At 50.3% G+C, this 19,302-nt stretch overlaps 1 long non-coding RNA gene across 1 annotated transcript; it reads left to right on the forward strand.

The window, feature by feature from the left end:
* Positions 1-3,698: 3,698 nt before the first annotated feature.
* Positions 3,699-15,561, forward strand: LOC105879558 (uncharacterized). Its single transcript, XR_001157808.2, has 3 exons — positions 3,699-7,585; positions 11,212-11,348; positions 13,353-15,561. It is a non-coding gene; the product is annotated as an uncharacterized LOC105879558 (long non-coding RNA).
* The last annotated feature ends 3,741 nt before the right edge of the window (positions 15,562-19,302 follow it).

Consider the following 19,302-nt stretch of genomic DNA (forward strand, 5'->3'; position numbering starts at 1 on the left):
CAGTGTGAGCAAGATCCGTCATCCCCATTGTACAGATAGGCAGATTGAGGCCTGGAGAGGCTCCTATTTAAGTGGCAGGAAGCCCCTTCATCCCAGGTGGGCCTGGGGAGTGTGGGAGGTACACACAGTTGAGACTTAGGGCAGAGTGGGGCTGGCCTGGGACGTCTTTGTGAAGACACACAGAGAGTCCCTATGTCTCCATACCAGCCCCTACTCTGTTTTCTAGGACCTTAGTTGATTGAAGGCAGGTTTTTTTTTTTGTAAGAGTCTCACTGTGTTGCCTGGGCTAGAGTGCCGTTGTGTCAGCCTAGCTCACAGCAACCTCAAACTCCTGGGCTCAAGCGATCCTCCTGCCTCAGCCTTCCGAGTGGCTGGGACTACAGGCATGCGCTACCATGCCTGGCTATTTTTTTTCTATATATTTTTAGTTGGCCAATTAATTTGTTTCTATTTTCAGTAGAGACGGGGTCTTGCTCTTGTTCAGGCTGGTCTTGAACTCCTGAGCTCGAGCAATCCGCCTGCCTCGGCCTCCCAGAGTGCTAGGATTACAGGCGTGAGCCACTATGCCCGGCCTGAAGGCAGTTTTAGTGGTTGGTCCGGGGTGGGATACACTGCTTTGTGCCACTGGGTTCTCAAATTCTCTTTGCTTTGGGCTGTGCAATGCTGGGGAGAACTGCTCGTGTGTCCAGGTGGTGTGGAGTTACAGGGAGCTGGTTGTGCCATGGAAAGACCTGGATTTTTAATCCTGTCACCTCTGTGGACCTGGGTAAGCTTTGGGGACTCAGTTTCCTCATCTGTAAAATGGGATTCTAATCTTGACCTTCCCAGCCTTCCCCAAAGGAAAGGCGAGAGGCTCACAGGGATAAAATGCTCTGGGAGGTGTGTGGTATGTCACAAGCGAGGTGACAGGGAAGCTTCGAGGATGGAGCTGAAGGAGCAGCTTGAAAAGAAGAGCGCAGGCTGGACGGATGGAGGGACGAGGCCAGACAGGCAGACACAACGCGGTGGAAGAATTTTAGAGATAGAGACAGAGAGAGGGAGAGACAAAGCAAAAACACAGAAACAAAGAGAAACGGAGAGAGACGGGGAAGAGGTGGTTGTTGCTGGAAGAAAAAAGTCGGAGGCAAATTCAAGCTCAAGGCTCTGACTGCCTGGCGCCCCGAGGATGTTTGCCTGGCCAGTGGAGAGGTTGGCAGGACAGGGCCTGCCCTGCGGCCCGTGCCACCTCTTGCCTGGACCCTCTCCCTCTATCCAGGCCAAGAGGGCCTGGGCCTCTCTCTGACCCGTGGGTCCCTGCCTCTTCTCCCTTTGCTTTTCGTACAGCACAAGGAGGCCAGAGCGGGATGCCAGCGCCTTCCTCCCCCATGCCCCAGCACCTGGGATGGGCATGTGCTCCTTGTCGCTGTTGCTGCGCTCTGGTCTCCCACTCCTGGAGCAGCCACAGCAGGTCCCAGGGGCCTGGAGACAACAAATGGCTCCCTGCTGTCGGGCTGCTCGCTGCCTCCTGCCCACTGCACACCGTGTGCAGCCCGTTCCGCTGCACACCGGCGGATAATCATGTCAGGCAAGGGGACCCCTCCTGCCCGTGGTGGTGTGATTTAAACCTGAACTTTGCTTTGCTTTCTTTCATCCCCTGGAGAAGCAAGATTTAGATTATAAATTTCCCTGTCTTCCTGGGGACGTGTACACACATAAGTGCACGGACCACACTTGCATGCACACACAAAGGTGCTCACACATTGCAGACTCCCCATGCATGCTTGCACATGTGTGAATACTTACACATAAACATGTTCACCCATTTCCAAACCGCACGTTACACGATCACACATGATGCATCTGTACGCACACACAACTCACGGCCACAGGTGAGGGCGGGAGGAAAATTCGTTGGTGGCTGGAACAGCTGTGATGTATTCCCATCACAGCTGCGATGGGTGGGAGACGGTGAAGTGAACAAGAGATGCTGCAATTGCAAGAAATTCTCCAAACCTCACCGTACCTCGTTCATGGAAGAAGGGAATGAGGTTTGTGTTCTTGCACGAATGTGAATGCCTCTCTGTGTGTAAGTGTGTGCGTTTATCTGTGAGTGTTTTGCAGGCGTGAGTGTCTTTGTTGAGCGCGGAGGTTGACAGTCTGTGGACAGGGGAGAGTGTGGTATATTGCACAGGACGCAGGACAGGACTCCTGTCCATGGTACCACTGCCACGCTGCTGGCCTGGGCAAGCGGAGGCCCCTCTCTGCCGGCCCTTGAGGATCCTGCCTGTTCTGACCTTCTAGTCTCTCTAGGGTGACCTTGAGGGTGTGTTTCTTGGAAGCGTGAGTAAGCTGGGCTCGGGGGTGTATGTGTGTTTGATGAGTGTGTGTCTGTGCTGGGTATGTTTGTGTGCGTGCTCATGCGTAGGTGTGTTGTAGGTGTGTTTGTGTGACTGTGCTTTTCACAGCAGAGAGGGTTCCCGTGTGCCTGTGTTTGTATTGTGAGTCGGCGTGGAGTCTAGCCCGAGTGTGTGTGACAGTGAGTTTGGGAGGAGATCTGGGGGAGGATTTGTGAGCACGGGAGACCATCTTGCTTAAAATTGCACACCCCTTTCTTACTCCTTTCCTGCTTTCATCGTCTCCACGACATTGGTACCGTTGGACGCACTATATATTTACTTCTTTGTTTATGTTTTCACTCCGAGAAGCTAGAATGTAAGCTCCACGAGGGTAGGAATTAGCTGTTCTGTTCATGACTGTGTCCCCACCATTAGAACAGTGGCTGGAGCACAGCGGCATAGTAGATGTTCTATGAATATTTCTAGAATGAATGAATGAAAGAATGAACAACTTGATCATCCTCCTTCAAGAATTCTCTTATGTGTTGCTCTCTTAATGAGGTCTTGATCACTTTACTTAAAATTGCCACCTGCCCCTCCCTCTAGCACTTCTATTCCCCTTACCTTGTTCTAATTTTTCTTTTGTCTATATCACCTTCCAATGCACTAAGTGGTTTACTAACTTAAGTTTATTTTTTATTTACTCTCCTAAGTTGGTTTTTTCTTTTTAATTGTCGGTATCCCTGTTAGAATGAGAGCCCTCACAAGGATGGAACCTTTGTCCAGTGTGTGCACGATGCAGTCCCCAAGCTTTTTGGCACCAGGGACTGGTTTCATGGAAGGCCATTTTTCCATTGCCATGGACCGGGGGGCGGGGGATGGTTTCGGGATGATTCAAGTGCATTACGTCTCCACCTCAGATCATCAGGCACAAGGAGCCTGCAACCTAGATCCCGCGCACGCGCAGTTTACAGAAGGGTTCATGCTCCTATGAGAATCGGATGCTGCCAGTAGCGGTCCATGGCCTGGAAGTTGGGGACCGCAGCACTAATGGACTGCGAGTGCCTAGAGCAGTGCCTGGCATGGGGCAGGTGCTTCGTCAATATTTATTGAACGAATTCTGTGGTTGTGAGGGTATGAGCGGACTTATGGAGTGTTCTGCATGATTGTGCTTGTCAAGCAAGTGTTTGCGTGTGTGTGTGTGTGTGTGTGTGTGGTTTTTTTTTTTTTTTTTGAGACAGAGTCTCACTTTGTTGTCCAGGCTAGAGTGAGTGCCGTGGCGTTAGTCTAGCTCACAGCAACCTCAAACTCTTGGGCTCAAGCGATCCTACTGTCTCAGCCTCCTGAGTAGCTGGGACTACAGGCATGCACCACCATGCCTGGCTAATTTTTTCTATATATATTAGTTGTCCAATTAATTTCTTTCTATTTATAGTAGAGACAGGGTCTCACTCTTGCTCAGGCTGTTTTCGAACTCCTGACCTTGATCAATCCGCCCGCCTCGGCCTCCCAGAGTGCTAGGATTACAGGTGTGAGCCACTGCGCCCAACCTGCAGGTGTGTTTTTGATTGTGTGGGTGACTATGTTTGGAAGGAGGGTGGCCTTGCCCCAAAGCTCTGTCCTCTGAGGCCCACAGGGCAATTGTCGGACAGAGGCCTCAGGTTCCCGGCATCTTGCCTGGACATTGTCCAGGGTTTGCAAATGGACTCATGAATGGCTTTCCCAGGAATCTCTAGGAATCTCTACTTTGACTGGCTGCCCCCCTGGGGCCCACAGGCCTGAGCCCCAACCCTGGCTGCCTCCTGGGTCTACTCCCCACTCTTCCCATGGCAGATCTGGGCCCCAGGCCTAGGGAATTCCCTCAACCTGCAGCCCAGTCTGAGTCCTGGGCTGCGAGGAGTCAGGAGAAGCGTGGCAGCTGGTGGTCAGTGCTGGAGGACTAGGGCGCCATGTGGGGCGGCTGGACTCAGCATCTGGGTAGTCTGGGTACCAGGGCTGGGAAGAGGGCACCTGCGGTACCACTGGGGCAGGTGTGGACCTGTCTGCTGAGGTTCAGGAGGCAGCGGTCTGTCCAGAGACATCAGGGTTTGGTAGCAGGTGGCTGCCCCTGACGAGGGCCTGGGGAAGAGGGTCAGGCTGGCCTGGTGCTTGGGCTGCGGGGAGTCAGGGCCTGGGCACTGAGGGGCTTCACCTGTGAGTGTGGAGGTCTGCTTCTGGGGCCCAGATGAAGAACCCACTGGTCCGGCCTTCAAGGATTGATGGGGTCTGTGCCTCAGTGGTCCCTTTTTATGTGCAGGGGGTGGGCACGGAGCTGCTGCAAGGTGGAGTGAGGAGAAGCCACCCTGTGGATGATGGTATCAGGACTCCAAAGGTGCTCAACCAAGAGGAACTTTGGGCTGAGGCCTAAAAGCCAAGGGACTTTAGGAGGGCAGGGCCAGGGACAAGGAGCTCCTTTGGGCCGACACTCAGGAAATCCCGTGCTGGAGAGTGCAGGGGGCCGTGGTCACACCCTGTTGGACTTGGTGTGTGCTGTGCTGAACTTCTCAAGGGTTATTTAGCCTCAGTTTCCTCATTGGCAACATGGAGATACTTTTTTTTTTTGAGACAGAGTCTCGCTTTGTTGCCCAGGCTGGAGTGAGTGCCGTGGTGTCAGCCTAGCTCACAGCAACCTCAAACTCCTGGGCTCAAGCAATCCTACTGCCTCAGCCTCCGGAGTGGCTGGGACTACAGGCATGCGCCACCATGCTCGGCTAATTTTTTCTATATATATTAGTTTGCCAATTAATTTCTTTCTATTTATAATAGAGACGGGGTCTCGCTCTTGCTCAGTTTTGAACTCCTGACCTTGAGCAATCCACCTGCCTTGGCCTCCCAGAGTGCTAGGATTACAGGTATGAGCCACCGCGCCTGGCCGATACCTTTTTTTTTTTAATTCTCCTAGTGGAATTGGAAGGATCACATTGTCATCACTACTGTTATTTCATTATTAACTCCCCCACCCACAGGTCCAGGAAGGGAAGACTGTGTTGGCAGGAATTCAGATAAAAAAGACCCAAGGTTTAGGCTGATCTCAAATTAGTGTGAGGCTCTAGTGTCACGGTGAAGTCTGTGACACTTAGAAAAGAAGACAGTGATCCCTGGAGCCAACATGGGTTCACCAAGACCAAGCACACCTTTTAGGTTCTCAACAGCTGGTGGATAAAGAAAATGAGCCAGCAGGGGGTGGAGAGGAATCTGGTATTTACTGAGCACCTACTGTGTGCTGGGCACATCACACACATGGCCTCACTTAATCCACACAGGTTTGTGTTCCAGATGTGACGATCTCCATTTTACGGATGAGAAACTGAGTCTCTGGGAAGTTAAGTGACTTGCCCAAGATCAGCTGAGCTGGGATTCAAACCTGGATCTGTCTGACCCTTTCTGCCATGTCACACTGCCTCCTAAGACATTAGACAGAGTCCCTCAGGACTCTTGAGGACGTGAGGGATGGCCGTGAGGGCACAGCGGGGGCTCCCATCTGGCTGAATGACAGCCATGGAATATTCTTAAAATGCAACCAGGTCAGTCTTCGGAAGGTCTTTAGAGACCTTCCACCTGTTCTGAGCAATCTGTGCCAAGGACCTAGAAGAGGACATGGTGGGGACAGGCCTGGAACAGTAGGAGATGGTAGAAAGCTCCAAGGGACAGAGAAAGGTTCAGATAGCAGAATCAGGTTTTAGAAAGATTTCAACAGGTTGGAGTGACAAGGTGAATTTAGCATGATGAACCATCACAGGGATAAATGCTGGGGCCCATCTTGACTACAGGAAAAAATTGTGGAGGGGAACAGCAGCTCATGAGAAAGAGATTTAGGAGCTCCCGTGCCAGTGAGTTCAGAATGCCTCGGCAGGCACATTAATAGAGGTGTGGCATTTGGGAGGAGGGGGCCCACCCTCCAGCTTCAGTTTACTCTGTGCCCTGGGGCAGTTTCTGTTGTACTTGGTTGAAGATCAGGTGCTATTTTCTGTTTTTCAGTTTTCCCCCTTTCCTTTTGGGTTCTTAGGGGAGACAGAACCCTTCTGGAGTTTGACCCTTGGGTTCCATGCAGAGCAGCCCCCAGAATGACACTTTGGAAGGTGGGGAAGAGGCTGCAGATTTTCTGAGCTTTTGTTTGAACAGCACATGTTGGATTTGATCTTTATAGGCACCTACCCTCATTCAAGGGAGAGGAAAGTGCTGGTCCCCGAATGTTCTGGACCTGGGAGGGGTCCTGGTCCCCTGGCACCGGCCAGGTGTATCCGCCCGTTTTCCAGCTCTCTCCTTTCCTGCTTATGGCCCGTCCTGGTGGTCAGTGACGGGTGGTGTCGGGGCCTGGCTGGGCTGGAGGCGGAGCAGGAGCAGGGAACCTTGCTCTGCTCACGTGGGGTCTGGATCCCTGCTCGAGCTGGGGCGTCACCTGCCAAGCTGAATCCGGCGCAGGAAGCGCCTGGCTGGGAGACGCGCTGTTTGATTTGGAGGCTCTGTTCCACTCCGAAATGCGCTTCTCCTGGCAGCTGCAAGGAAGTGAAGCTGTTGAGCTTCCCTCTCTTATGCCAGAATCACAGCCACTTTTTCCTGAGAAAGAAACAGGGCTGCAGACAGTTTTACTCATTAAATACTTTTTTTCCTCTTAAATCTGTTTTTGTAATTTTTTTTTTTTTTGCAGGAACGGAAAAGTAAAACGGATGATATTGAAATAAACAAGGCATTTGTGATGGGAAGGTTAAAGCAGATTGTTGGGGGTGGGGAGGGGGCTGGAAACGCCCCACGTTCCTGCATGCAGGCTGCTCATAGCCTGTCGAGGACGGGAGCGAGAGAACGTGTTCGTGAGGCTGCCCAGCTCCCAGCCCAGAGGGGTCCACTTCTCCAGGTGTCTTGAGCTTCACTGAGAAGGGCGGTGGGGAAGGGAGCTGCCATTTATTAAGAGCCTACTAAGTGCTAGGCCTGTGAGCTCATTTCATCCTGCTAACAACCCTGGGTGGTAGAGCCCATTTTACAGATAAGGAAAGCAGAGGCTCGGATGGATTAAGGTCAGCAATCAATGACGTACAGAGCTAAGACTGGAACCTCGATCCGTCTGACCTCAGATGCCATGCTCTTGCGGCTATACTTTGTTCCCCCGAGCAGCTGTGTACCAAGCCAGGGGATGTGGAAGGAGAAGGAGGAGCAAGACGGTGGTGAAGAGGCATCAGCCAGCCCTGCAGAACGGGCATCCTGCCTGGCGAGACTGAACAAGACACTGACCGCATGTGAGTGCGCCAGGCCCTAGTTGCTGGGTTCTGGCAAACACGGCTGGTTGGGGAAGGGTGTGTGTGTGTGGGCGTGGGCGTGGGGTATGGTAGGTTTGGTTTGATAATGAAGATCGCTTCTCGAGGGTGGAGGGCCCTGGAAGTTGAGTGGAGTTGAGGGAATGGCCTTGCAGCAGCCTGAGCCGAGGCAGGGAAGGTGCGAGTCTGGCTTGGGCGAGAGGAGGGGAGTCAGGGTGGGGTGGAGATGGCTGTGGTGAGAAGATGCGTGTTGGCAGTGGACGATCGGGTTGGAGACTGTATGCCAAGCGAGAGGCTGGGAGGCAGGGGCCTGGCTCTTGTCCTGGGTCTGCCATTGACTTGATGCGTGATCTTGGGCAAATCCTTTTCCTATTCTGGGCTTCAGATTTTTTCTGTCTTTAAAATGGTGGAATTGGACTACAGGTCCCTAAGGACATTTACAGGGTTCCAAGAAGAAAGAAGGTGACAACAGAATCCAGAGGGCCTTGAATGTCAAGACTTGGCATTAGAGTCATGGAATATTAGGACTAAAAGGGCCTCCAGGGATCATCCACCTAGACTTCTTGCTTCGCACCTTCAAGGATGAGTAGGAGTTGTTGAGGCAGAGGGAGGGAGATGGGAGGGAAAGAGGGTTCCAGGCAGGAGGTGCAGCGTGAGCAAAGGCGTGGATGGAGGCAAGAGGGAACACCAGGCAGGTTGGTGTTGGGGAATAAAGACCAACATGGGGTGGAGGAAGAGGTGAGTGATCAGCAGGAGAGGGACATGGGGCAGACCTTGGAGGACCAAGGGGCTTTGACTCCATCCTCTGGGTAATGGGGAGCCATCGAAGGGGTGGGAGTGATGAGCTCAGAGGTGCACTTTTGAAAGATCACTTTGGCAGCTTTGTCGATGGTGGATTTGACAGGGCTGGGAGTGGGCACAGGCCAAGAATGAGTGCTGAAGACCAGCTAGGAAGCTGGAGAGAGATGGTGGTGGTCTGGGCCAGGGTGGCAGAGGGGGCACGTTGAGAACAGCACCTGTTCACGAGATATTTAGGCAGGAGAAAAGATAGGACTTGTTGCCTCATTGGATGTGGGGAGTGAGGAAGAGGAGAGTCCAGGACTCCCGGGTTTCTAGCTTGGTGATATTCATTGAGGCAGGAATCACAGGAGGAGAGAGAGAGATTTTTGGGGAAACATGATGAGCTCAGTTTTAGATTTGGTGAGTTTGATATGTTAATCGAATATGTATGTATTGGCTCATTCATTCATTCATTCATTCACTCATTATTTATTGAGCATTTACTATGTGCCAGCCATGACTGGACACTGTCTTCCTGTAGCTGTCAGTCTAGAGTGGCATTTAGAAAGTACTTCCATATGCTGAACCTCGATCTGCTGAGCTTTTTTTTTTTTTTTTTGAGACGGAGTCTCACCCTGTAGCCTGGGCTAGAGTGCTGCAGCATCAGCCTAGCTCACAGCAACCTCAAACTCCTGGGCTCAAGCAATCCTTGTGTCTCCGTCTCCCAAAGTGCTGGGATTACAGGCATGGTCTGAACCTGCTGAATTTTTACCCACTGATCTTCTGCCCTGCAGGATTCTGTTTCCTTCAGAGGTTAGAGATCAGTGATTGTGATTCCCTGCACTGTCTTCGCTTCGGGGAACCTGGAGCTGTGAAGAGAATGTGGACTTTAGAAAATTGTAAAGCAATGGGTTTCAGCCTGAGCTCCTTTTGTGTGATCTCATCTGTTAAGTGGGCTTAACAGGCAGCAGCGTGCTGGAGGGGGTTCCTACTGACTTTTGGAACCGATTGAGAGCATCTCATCCCAACTCTGTTTGATGACATCCCACTGGTAGCTTGAACTTGACCACTGTGGGAGTATTTACACCACAGAAGTTGGCAAATGCTACGAAGTCAGGGCTCCTTCTTTTCTTCCAAAGGGCTGGTTGGTAAATATTTCCCAGCTGATATTAAATATTTACTGCTTACAGAGTTATGGTTAGAATGATGGATGTTGAGCATCTGGCACGTGGCACCCACATATGCACACATACATAGCACACAGTAGGTACCTAATAAGCGTGACTATCTTCTCCTTTGATGTTTCCTTTGTATGGGAAAACCCTCACTTCATTTGCTCAGAATAAGAACTTCCCTTGAGCTAGGGACTGCTCCTCACTTCTCAGACTACTGGTCCCAGCAGGAGCTGCCACCTTTTTACTCCCCTTGGCCTCCAGGGAGGGGTGGAGTCAAAAGGAGGAGGATTTTGGAGTCTAAGAGTCTAAGTCTGAATCTTGGCTCTGCCTCCTGCTAGCTGTGTAATGACCCCGGGCAAGTTATTTAATCGCTCTGAGCCTCAATTAAGTCACCTGTAAGCTGGGGATGGGCATGCCCCTCATTAAGTTGTTGTGAGGACGAAATGAGGTAATGGGTACTGCAGGGCCTGGCATTGAGGTGGCGGTTTCAGTGAGAGCTTGACCAGCGCTGGGCTCCTTCCTCCGAAAAGTGCAGCGTGGCTAAGCAGCTCTGAAGATGGGGAGGGCAGAGGTGGGGAGGAATCGGGCTGCAGCCTGGGGAAGGATGTTCCTGGTGGAACATGTAGGTCGGGAGAGGCTGTGGGCGGTGGGACCCTCCAAATGTATTCCGAGTGCGGTGGAGGGGAACTCCCCTGGCCGCAGTTCGCAGTTCGCCTTCCGGGGCCCTCACCTGCAGATCGGCAGATAAACTCCCATTGTCGGCTCCGCTGGTGGGTTTCTGGGGCGGCTGTGGCAGCCGGGCTGCCCTGATTTACCACCCCGGCCCCAAGCAGATTAAATCACCCAGAGTCATTTGAATCTTACCCGGCCTTGTCACACAAATCTTGGAAACTGCTGTCTGGCAAGAAAACTTTCTCTGTACTTTTGGGAGGAAGACTAAGAGCTGTAGAAATTGAGGTGAAGTGGAAAACCGAGAGGGCTGCAGGGGGTTTGAGGCGGGGGTTGGGGGTTGGAGGAGGGAGTGTGTACGTGTGTGTGTGCGCGTGTGTGTGCATGTGTGCAATAGCTGCAGAGGCATCTGGGACAATGTCTCTGGCTGTGTGACATAGAGCAAGTCACTTAACTCCTCTGAGTGTCACAGAATTGTGGCGAGGGGCTAGTTGTCTAAAATGTTGAGTAGACTTCAATCAGTTCTGTGATTACTAATTGGGAAGATGGGACAAATGACGATACAGGTAAACTATATGTGGCAGTGGTTACCATGTGTTGAGCAGAGGGTAAGAGCTCTGCGAGCTAAATGCAGGGGCACGTTGCCAGAAGTCTGGGGCTTGCCTGGGCCTTAAAGGAAGCCCAAGTCCCAGGGAAAAGAAGTAGAAGAGGCTGTCAACACCACACGTTCATTTCTATCCGTGTGTGGGGCTCTGGAGATGGGTCTTGATTGGTTTAGTCAATCCAGATAATGGTCCCTTCCTCTGACCGTGGCACATTTGTTGATTCTAAACTAATCACACACATAGTCTGCTAGTTCCAGGGGTTGATGCAGGTTGGCCAAATCAGACAGAAACTAGGGTTTTTATTGGCTGGCTGGGGAAGCACACATCTAATCTCTGTCTGGATTTGAATGAGAAAACATGTGGTCCTAATTTCTGGCAGGCATCTGGTGACTAGCAACAGTAACCTGAGAATATAGCCACCATATGGAGGTGGGAAAAACCTAGAAACATCCCAGAAAAATGGAGTTCCAGCCCCGATCAAACTGTGCCTGATGTCTGTTGCATCTGGAGTATTCGGTAAGTGAACTAATAAATCTACTTTATTAAACCAGTTTGGATTTCATTTTTGGATTACTTGCAACATAAAAGTTGATGCAAGGGCTGATGGAGGCATCTGCGCAGGAAGGCAGGAACCTGGTTGGTACTAGGCAGCCGTGAACGCGGAGGACATCTAGGCTGGGGTGCAAGGTCCGTGGGGTGATGGCTGGGGGACCACAGGAAAGGAGGCTGGAAGTCTGGGGTTTAGGGATGGAAGGACTCAGACACAAGTTTAAGAATCTGGGCTTGATTCTGTAGGCAATGGGGAGGAACGGAAGATTTGTGAGCAGAGAAGGGGAAGTGATAAGCAATGTGAACACAGTGGTATTTTGGGAAGATCAACCTAAGAGTGGGATATATATGTATATATAGATTGGATTAGGAGGAGAAGTTGGAGGCTGAGACTTAAAAAAAATTGTCATTTACCGATATTGCACATAGTTCATGTATTATCTCACTTAATCCTTAAAACAGCCACTCTTTTTTTTTTTTTTTTAAGTTGAATTTCAAGATCTTGAATAACTTGACTTGATCATAGAGAGTAAATGGTGGAGTCAGGATTTGAACACAGGTCATCTGACTTCAAACCCTGTGCCCTGTTCATCACATCCATGATAATACAGGTGACAAATGAATATCAGATAGACTAAGATATTGGCTATGGGGTAGAGAGAATGGGACAAGAGACATTACGTTGGTGAAACCCTAGGTATAGTCTCACTAAAGTCAGAAACTAGACCAGGGTAGCTGTTGTTATCAATATTTTTTTTTTTCTTTTTTTTGAGACAGAGTCTCACTTTGTTGCCCAGGCTAGAGTGAGTGCCGTGGCGTCAGCCTAGCTCACAGCAACCTCAAACTCCTGGGCTCAAGCGATCCTTCTGTCTCAGCCTCCCAAGTAGCTGGGACTACAGGCATGCGCCACCATGCCCGGCTAATTTTTTCTATATATATTAGTTGGCCAATTAGTTTCTTTCTATTTATAGTAGAGACGGGGTCTCGCTCTTGCTCAGGCTGGTTTCGAACTCCTGACCTCGAGCAATCCGCCCGCCTCGGCCTCCCAGAGAGCTAGGATTACAGGCGTGAGCCACCGCGCCTGGCCAATATTTTTAAAAACATTTTTCCTAAAGCGCTGGTGCAATTAGATGAGAAGGTGAAATAGGAAGTATAAATTATGGGGGAGACGAGTAAATAATCATAGTTTACAGATAAAATGATTATTTATCCAGAAAACTCAAGACAATTTCCTGAAAAACAATTGCAAAAAATAGAGTTTAGTAAAATAGCCAGTAACAAAACAATTTACACAAACTAATAGCTTTTCTATTTGTAAAATGACTATCCAGATGGTAAAATAAGGTGTCAAGAAGAAAACAAAAAAACACAAAATACCTGGAAATAAACTTTACAAGAAATATGTATAATTACATGAAGAAAACCAGAAAATTCTTCTGAGGTATATAAGAGACTTGAATAAATATGATACATACCGAGTTCTAGGGTAGAAAGATTTAATACTTTAAGTATGTCAGTTCTCCTTCCATGAATGTATAAAATTAAGATAATCCAATCAAGATCTCAACAGGATTTTTAAAGAATTTGACAAAATAATTATGAAGCGAATCTGGAAGAATAAAAAATAAGAGTAGTCAGGAAAATTCCAAGAAAGAAAAATGATAAATATTTATTTACTCTATCAGATATTAAAATGTTTTATAAAGGGACAATGATTAAAATTCTTGTATAAGAAAGACAGATCATTGGGACAGAAGAGAGTCCAGAAATGGATGCAGATATTTAAGGGGATTTTAAAAATATGATCAAATGGCATTTCAATTGCATTGGGAAAATATAGGCTATTTTATAAATGGTGTTGGGATAATGGCCCAGCCATTGCAACACGGGCTGGTTTTCCACCTTACTCCAATAAGATTAAACCATGAAGACTGTGGTGGTATACATATTTTGATCATTTTCTTTTTTTAGAGATGGAGTCTTGTTATGTTGCCCAGGCTGGAGTGCACTGGCTGTTCACAGGCATGATCATAGCACACTGCAGCCTCGAACTCCTGGGCTCAAGTGATCCTCCTGCCTCAGCCTCCTGAGTACTTGGGACTATAGGCATGAGCCACTGTGCCAGGATTGAATATTGTGATCATTTAAGGTAGGGAAGATTCTTCTATGTGTGACAAGTGTGATATCCAGAAATCATAAAAGAATAGATTGATAAATTTGACTCCATGAAAATTAAAAATGTAAGTACCTTAAAGAACATTATAAGAAAATTTTTAAAAAGAGGGAGGGAATATATATGATAAACAAAAGTTTAATATCTCTAATATAGCAGTCCCCAACGTTTTTGGCACCAGGGACTGGTTTCATGAAAGACAATTTTTCCACAGACTGGGGTGGGGTGGGGGATGGTTTGGGGATGATTCAGGCGCATTACATTTATTGTGCAGTCGAACCTCTCTGCTAATGATAATCTGTGTTTGTAGCCGCTCCCCAGCGCTAGCATCACCGCCTCAGCTCCACCCCAGATCATCAGGCATTGGATTCTCATAAGGAGCCACAACCTAGATCCCTCACACGTGCAGTTTACAGTAGGGTTCACGCTCCTATGAGAATCAAATGGCGCCACTGATCTGACAGGAGGCGGAGCTTATGCGGTGATGCGAGTGAGGGGAGCGGCTGTAAATACAGATGAAGCTTCGCCTGCTCCCCGCTGCTCACCTCCTGCTGTGCAGCCCGGTTCCCAACAGGCCACAGGACTGGTACAAGTCTGCCGCCCAGGGGTTGGGGGCCACAGCTCTAATGGACAAAGAACGCTTACACATCATTAAGAAAAAGATCAACGTCTCATTAGAAAAATGGGCAAAGGGCATGAACAGGCAATTCAAGACGAAAATAACTACAAATGACTGAAAAAAACAAAAGATATTTATTTATCGTCACCAATAATCTCAGCAATGCCAATAAAAACGAGTGTCATTTGTCTTCTGTCAATCTGGCCAAACATGGCTGGCAAAACCTAGAGTTGGTGTGGGTATGGACAGACAGATGCCTGAGCGCTGTGGATGAGAAGTATGTTGCTGTAAACTTTCTGAAAGGCAGAGTGGCAAAATTAGAAATAGCACACCCTTAATTGCAGCAATCTCATTTATTGGATTTTATTCTAAGGTGATTTTTGCAAAAATGAGCAAAGAGATATGCACAAGGATATTTATCACAACATTGTTTATAAGAATAAAATGTTGACAACATCCTAAATGATCATCAGCAGAGACCCAGTTAAATAAAGTGTGATACATACATGCAATGGAATACTATGAAGTAATTAAAATAATTTTGTAGAGCTCTATTTATTGACATAGAAAGATGTCTAGGACATATTGTTGGGAGAGAAAAGCAGGTGTCAGCGAGAACAGTATGTATAATACAATTCCTCGTCTATAAAATTATATACATAGATCTCTATGTGTATATATGCATAGAGATATGTCTGGAAGGCTGTTCACCAAAATGCTAGGAGTGGTTATATCTGGGTGGTAGGATTTTTACTTTCTTTTTCATACTTTTAAGTATTGGTTTGATTTCTTTTATTAATGAGGATATATCATGCTTTTCAATCAGAACAAATGATAATGCTATTTTCATTTTGGAAATAGGATAAATGCTAAATAGGAGGAGTCAGCACGTGGTGATGGATGTGGGTAAGGAGTCAAGGTGTGAGCCAGGAACTTGACCTGGGATGCGTGGAAGGACCATGCACCGTGGCAAACCGCGGGCAGGGGCTGATTCTGGAGGGAGGAGGAGGCTCCGGGTTTTCAGAGCTTCGGTGTGCGGGAGTGGCCGGTGGGCAGTAGGGCTGCCTCTTCTGAGGGGAGGGGTGGGGGCGGGCTTTTCCCCAAGGACAAAGCTGTGGATGAGAGCTTGGAGGGAGGGAGTGCACCGGCAGAAGCAGGAGAGGCTGGAACGGAGCCTGGAACATCGCCACGTTGACGAGCTGGGATAAGAGGCAGGATGCGGGGTCAGGAAGGCGAGGGACGACCCGGAGCATGGGGGCCTCAGAACTCCACGGGCGTGGGGACAACTTTCCAGAGAAAGGTCAACCATGTCTAATGAGGCAAAGGCCACAGGACTTGACAAATAGGAGTTTGTTGGTGACCTCAGAGAGGGCAGTTTTGGTGGAGGAATGAGGCTGCACGTTGTCGTGGGTGGGAGGGAGGGAGGTTGTCATGGGAGAAGGGCGGGTTATAGCTTGGGGGAGCAGGTTGGAGGGAAAGGGAGGCTCCAAGCCTCGACTGGAGCCCAGATACACCTGCAGAATCTTTCTCCCAGGGGCCAGCCCAGGGAGCCACTACCAAGCTCTTGGACTTGGCTGGCGATGAACCCATTTTCCATGCCTGGGCTTGAACACATACTTGAAGGATGGTGAGAAGCAATGCATGGAAGGGGTGACCAAAGGAGCTAGGGACCAGGGGCTTGGCGGGGCCAGGGCCCCTGATCTGTGCAGGCAGGGACTGTGGCCTCAGGCTGGGGAGACTTGTGGGCCAGAGCCCAGGATGAGCGATGAGTCTGAGCTGACCAGATGCTAGAACGAGTTGTGCTTCGGTCATGCTGTGAGCAAGCCTGACTGTGTGTGAACTACCAGTTGGTGTGCAGATACTTGGGGCTCACCTGGACAGCCCACCATCTGGCTGTCCAGGAATGCATGGCAGACACCCCATTGTCTGGAACACCGAGCACCCCATTGTCTGCTGCGGGTTCCAACTGCAGTGCCCGAGACAGGACCAGGAGTTGCAACTTAGTGGTGGCTTGTTGGAAAGACTCTTGAGGAAGACGCTCAGTGTGGGCGGCCGCTGGGCTTGCAGTGGTGTTTTGATTGTGTCCATGGAAGCCTGGGGTCCTGAATATAGGAGCTAAAGGCTCTTCTGGACTCTCAGTGGCCAGAGATTGTCTGGAGCAGTGGAGGAATGCAGAGCTCACCTGCATAAAATGACCGAGGTATAGGTAGGCCTGGGCATCATGCCCATCTAGGAGAAATGCTTGAAGGAGCCCAGGCCGAGGACTTTTACCCTGCTGAAGCAGTGTTTTCCAAAACGTGCTCCTTGGAATCTTAATTTCTTTTTTTTTTTTTTTTTTTTTGAGACAGAGTCTCACTTTGTTGCCCAGGCTAGAGTGAGTACCGTGGCGTCAGCCTAGCTCACAGCAACCTCAAACTCCTGGGCTCAAGCAATCCTCCTGCCTCAGCCTCCCGAGTAGCTGGGACTACAGGCATGTGCCACCATGCCCGGCTAATTTTTTTTTCTATATATATATTAGTTGGCCAATTAATTTCTTTCTATTTATAGTAGAGACAGGGTCTCGCTCTTGCTCAGGCTGGTTTTGAACTCCTGACCTCGAGCAATCTGCCCACCTCGGCCTCCCAGAGTGCTAGGATTACAGGCGTGAGCCACTGCGCCCGGCCGGAATCTTAATTTCTTGATATTCTTCCACAGAAAAGAGTTCTGTGTGTGAATATGTTCATGAAACGCAATGTCCATGGCTCAGTGCATGTGAGTACAGTAAAGGCTCTGAGAAGTCCTGCAGGAAGAAACTTGTTTAACGTAGAATTTCCCCAAACTTATTCACCCACAGAAAGTTTTCCAGTTTAACACTTCTGCAGGACTAGCGGCTGACCTGGGGTAGGAGTGTTATATCTTGTGTAGTCCCAAGGGTAGTGTTTGGGCCAACCTGGGGATGTCGCAGAAGCAAATTTTGGCTCAGTTTAAGGAAGAACTTTGAACAATTGCAGATGTTTTAACCACGAAAGAGGCAGTAAAGGAATTGTAGTTCCTAGAGGCCTCAGAGTGTGGACTTCTCAGGAGTGCTGCAGAAGGGACCCAGGCTCTAGGCGGGTGTCATCATAGATTTTTGGGGTTCTGTGAGTCCCGGGAGAGAGTCTCCTCAGCTGCCCAGTGGCGCTACTCCTTCCTCGGAGCCTGCAGCCTCGCTTGTATGGCTGTGCTCTGTGCCCAAGAGGACTTGGGATGCTTGAAATGAACAGGCTGTGGAGGTAAGATGTGAACACATAAATATCCTCATTAAGTCCCAAATACGCATCCCAAACTTTACATAACAGGAGCAGCAGCTGGAGACGCCCACAGCCCTAATTGCTTTTCTGTACTAAGAGGATGTCCTCTCTCCAGCTCTGCTTCTCCCATTCATTTAGGTAATTGCTGGAGGGAGCCAGCTGCGGCAGACTGGCGGCAGGCGGCCACGTTGGTAACACCACCCCGTGGGTGCCGCCGCGAGGACGGGGTGCCACGGAGCTGGAGCCTCTCTGCAGTCTTCACGGGGAGCAGGGGCCTGAGGATGGGAGGCCGGACCCCCAGCTCCCGTCCTGATCTCGGTGGGCCCAGACGGGGCGGCCAGGACAGAAGCCTCTCTGCCCAGGGACTTGACAAGCACGATTCAGAGCAGCAGGAAGGACCCAGGGCCAGGTACGGGCATAGGGATGGGAGTGGAGAGAGGAATTGACTCCATTCAGCAGACTGCTCAAGATGCCATCTCTGGCTATCCCGTTGGGGCAGGGCCCTGAGAGCCACCAGTCAGCGACAGCCCACCCTCCGAGCTCACAGGCCGGGCGGGAACAGTCATGGGCAGGAAAGCGCTGAGATCGAGGGTAGCTGTCAGGACTGGGGTGCACAGAGGACACAGGGACTGACTCTGTCTTGGGAACAGGAGGTCTGGGAAGACTTCTTAGAATAGGAGGCAGTAGGATTAGGCCTTAGAAATGTGTGTGACCCTGCATTTGGGGAGGTCCCTCCTGCAAAATGGGGCCAAGGTTACTGTGGGCTTTGCAAAGTGACATCTGGTTTGTTCTCTTTGCTCCTGGTCTCTAGTAACCATCTAGGACCCTGCTGAGGTTTCTTCAAGGCAGTCCTGAGCATGGGGCTCCCAGCTGGGAGCCAGCCGGCCTGGAACCCGGATCCTTGGTGGCCGGCCAGGGTGGGTGCCCTGGAGCAGTCGGGGTTGAGCCTCTCTTCTGAGGGGCTCTGGGGAGGGCTGTGGCCCAGGCGCTCTGCCCACCAGGCTTCCTGTGGGTGGCAAGTGAAACTTTTCTTCCTGGTTCTCTCCCAGCAGCCAGCTCCATTCCCCCAGCCCCAAGTGGCGGCTCCTTGGGCCGGAAACAATGTGCTTTCTCCACGCCTTAGAGTGGAAGTCAGCAGTTTGGCACCGTCTGGCTGGCAGCCTCCACCGGCTTCCTTTGGCACTTTATTGGCAAAGGCGGTGACATTTCTTTCAGTTGGGTGGGTGGAGCTGTTATGCAAACTCCCCTCTCCTCATTCGCCAGATGAATATTCATGACTCAGGCAATCTGTACCAGCCAGACTTTCCTGAGGGCGGCAGCTTTTCTTCTCTTCCTCTCTCTCTTTTTCTTTCTCCTTCTCTCCTTCCCAGCTCTTTGGAAAGCCGAAGTGCAGCTATATTTAATTTACAAATACAGAGCCGTTTAGCTTGCCTTTTGAGGTGCAGGCGTTGGGGAGGAGCTGCTGGGGACAGGGGACAGGGTTGGGGTGCTTGGTCCTGACCCTGTGCCTCCAGGTGCCAGTGTGCAGCACCTGGGGCCTGGGAAGCCTCAGGGCCCTGGGGGTCCCTCTGAGCGTGGCATCTTGGGGCCCCCAGGGCTGAAGGTACTGCAGCTCCTGCCAGCCTGTCCCGCCTTGGCCTCCAAGGGCAACGCAGAAAGTCCCAGGCAATGGAGCTGTCCTGCTCAGTTCATGGGCCAGCGCCCGCCAGTGTGTCACACGTCTCTCTCCTGCTTGTCGGGGCCCACCCAGTCCCTGCTCCACGCTCTAGGTCAAAGCCCGAAAGGCACCTGGGCATTTGCTAGCCATTGGCTTCCCGGGGAAGGAACCAGTCCCCAATTGGGGTCCAATTCCTTGGGGAT

This window comes from Microcebus murinus, chromosome 2, assembly GCF_040939455.1.
Source record: "Microcebus murinus isolate Inina chromosome 2, M.murinus_Inina_mat1.0, whole genome shotgun sequence".
Classification (NCBI taxonomy): Eukaryota; Metazoa; Chordata; class Mammalia; order Primates; family Cheirogaleidae; genus Microcebus; species Microcebus murinus.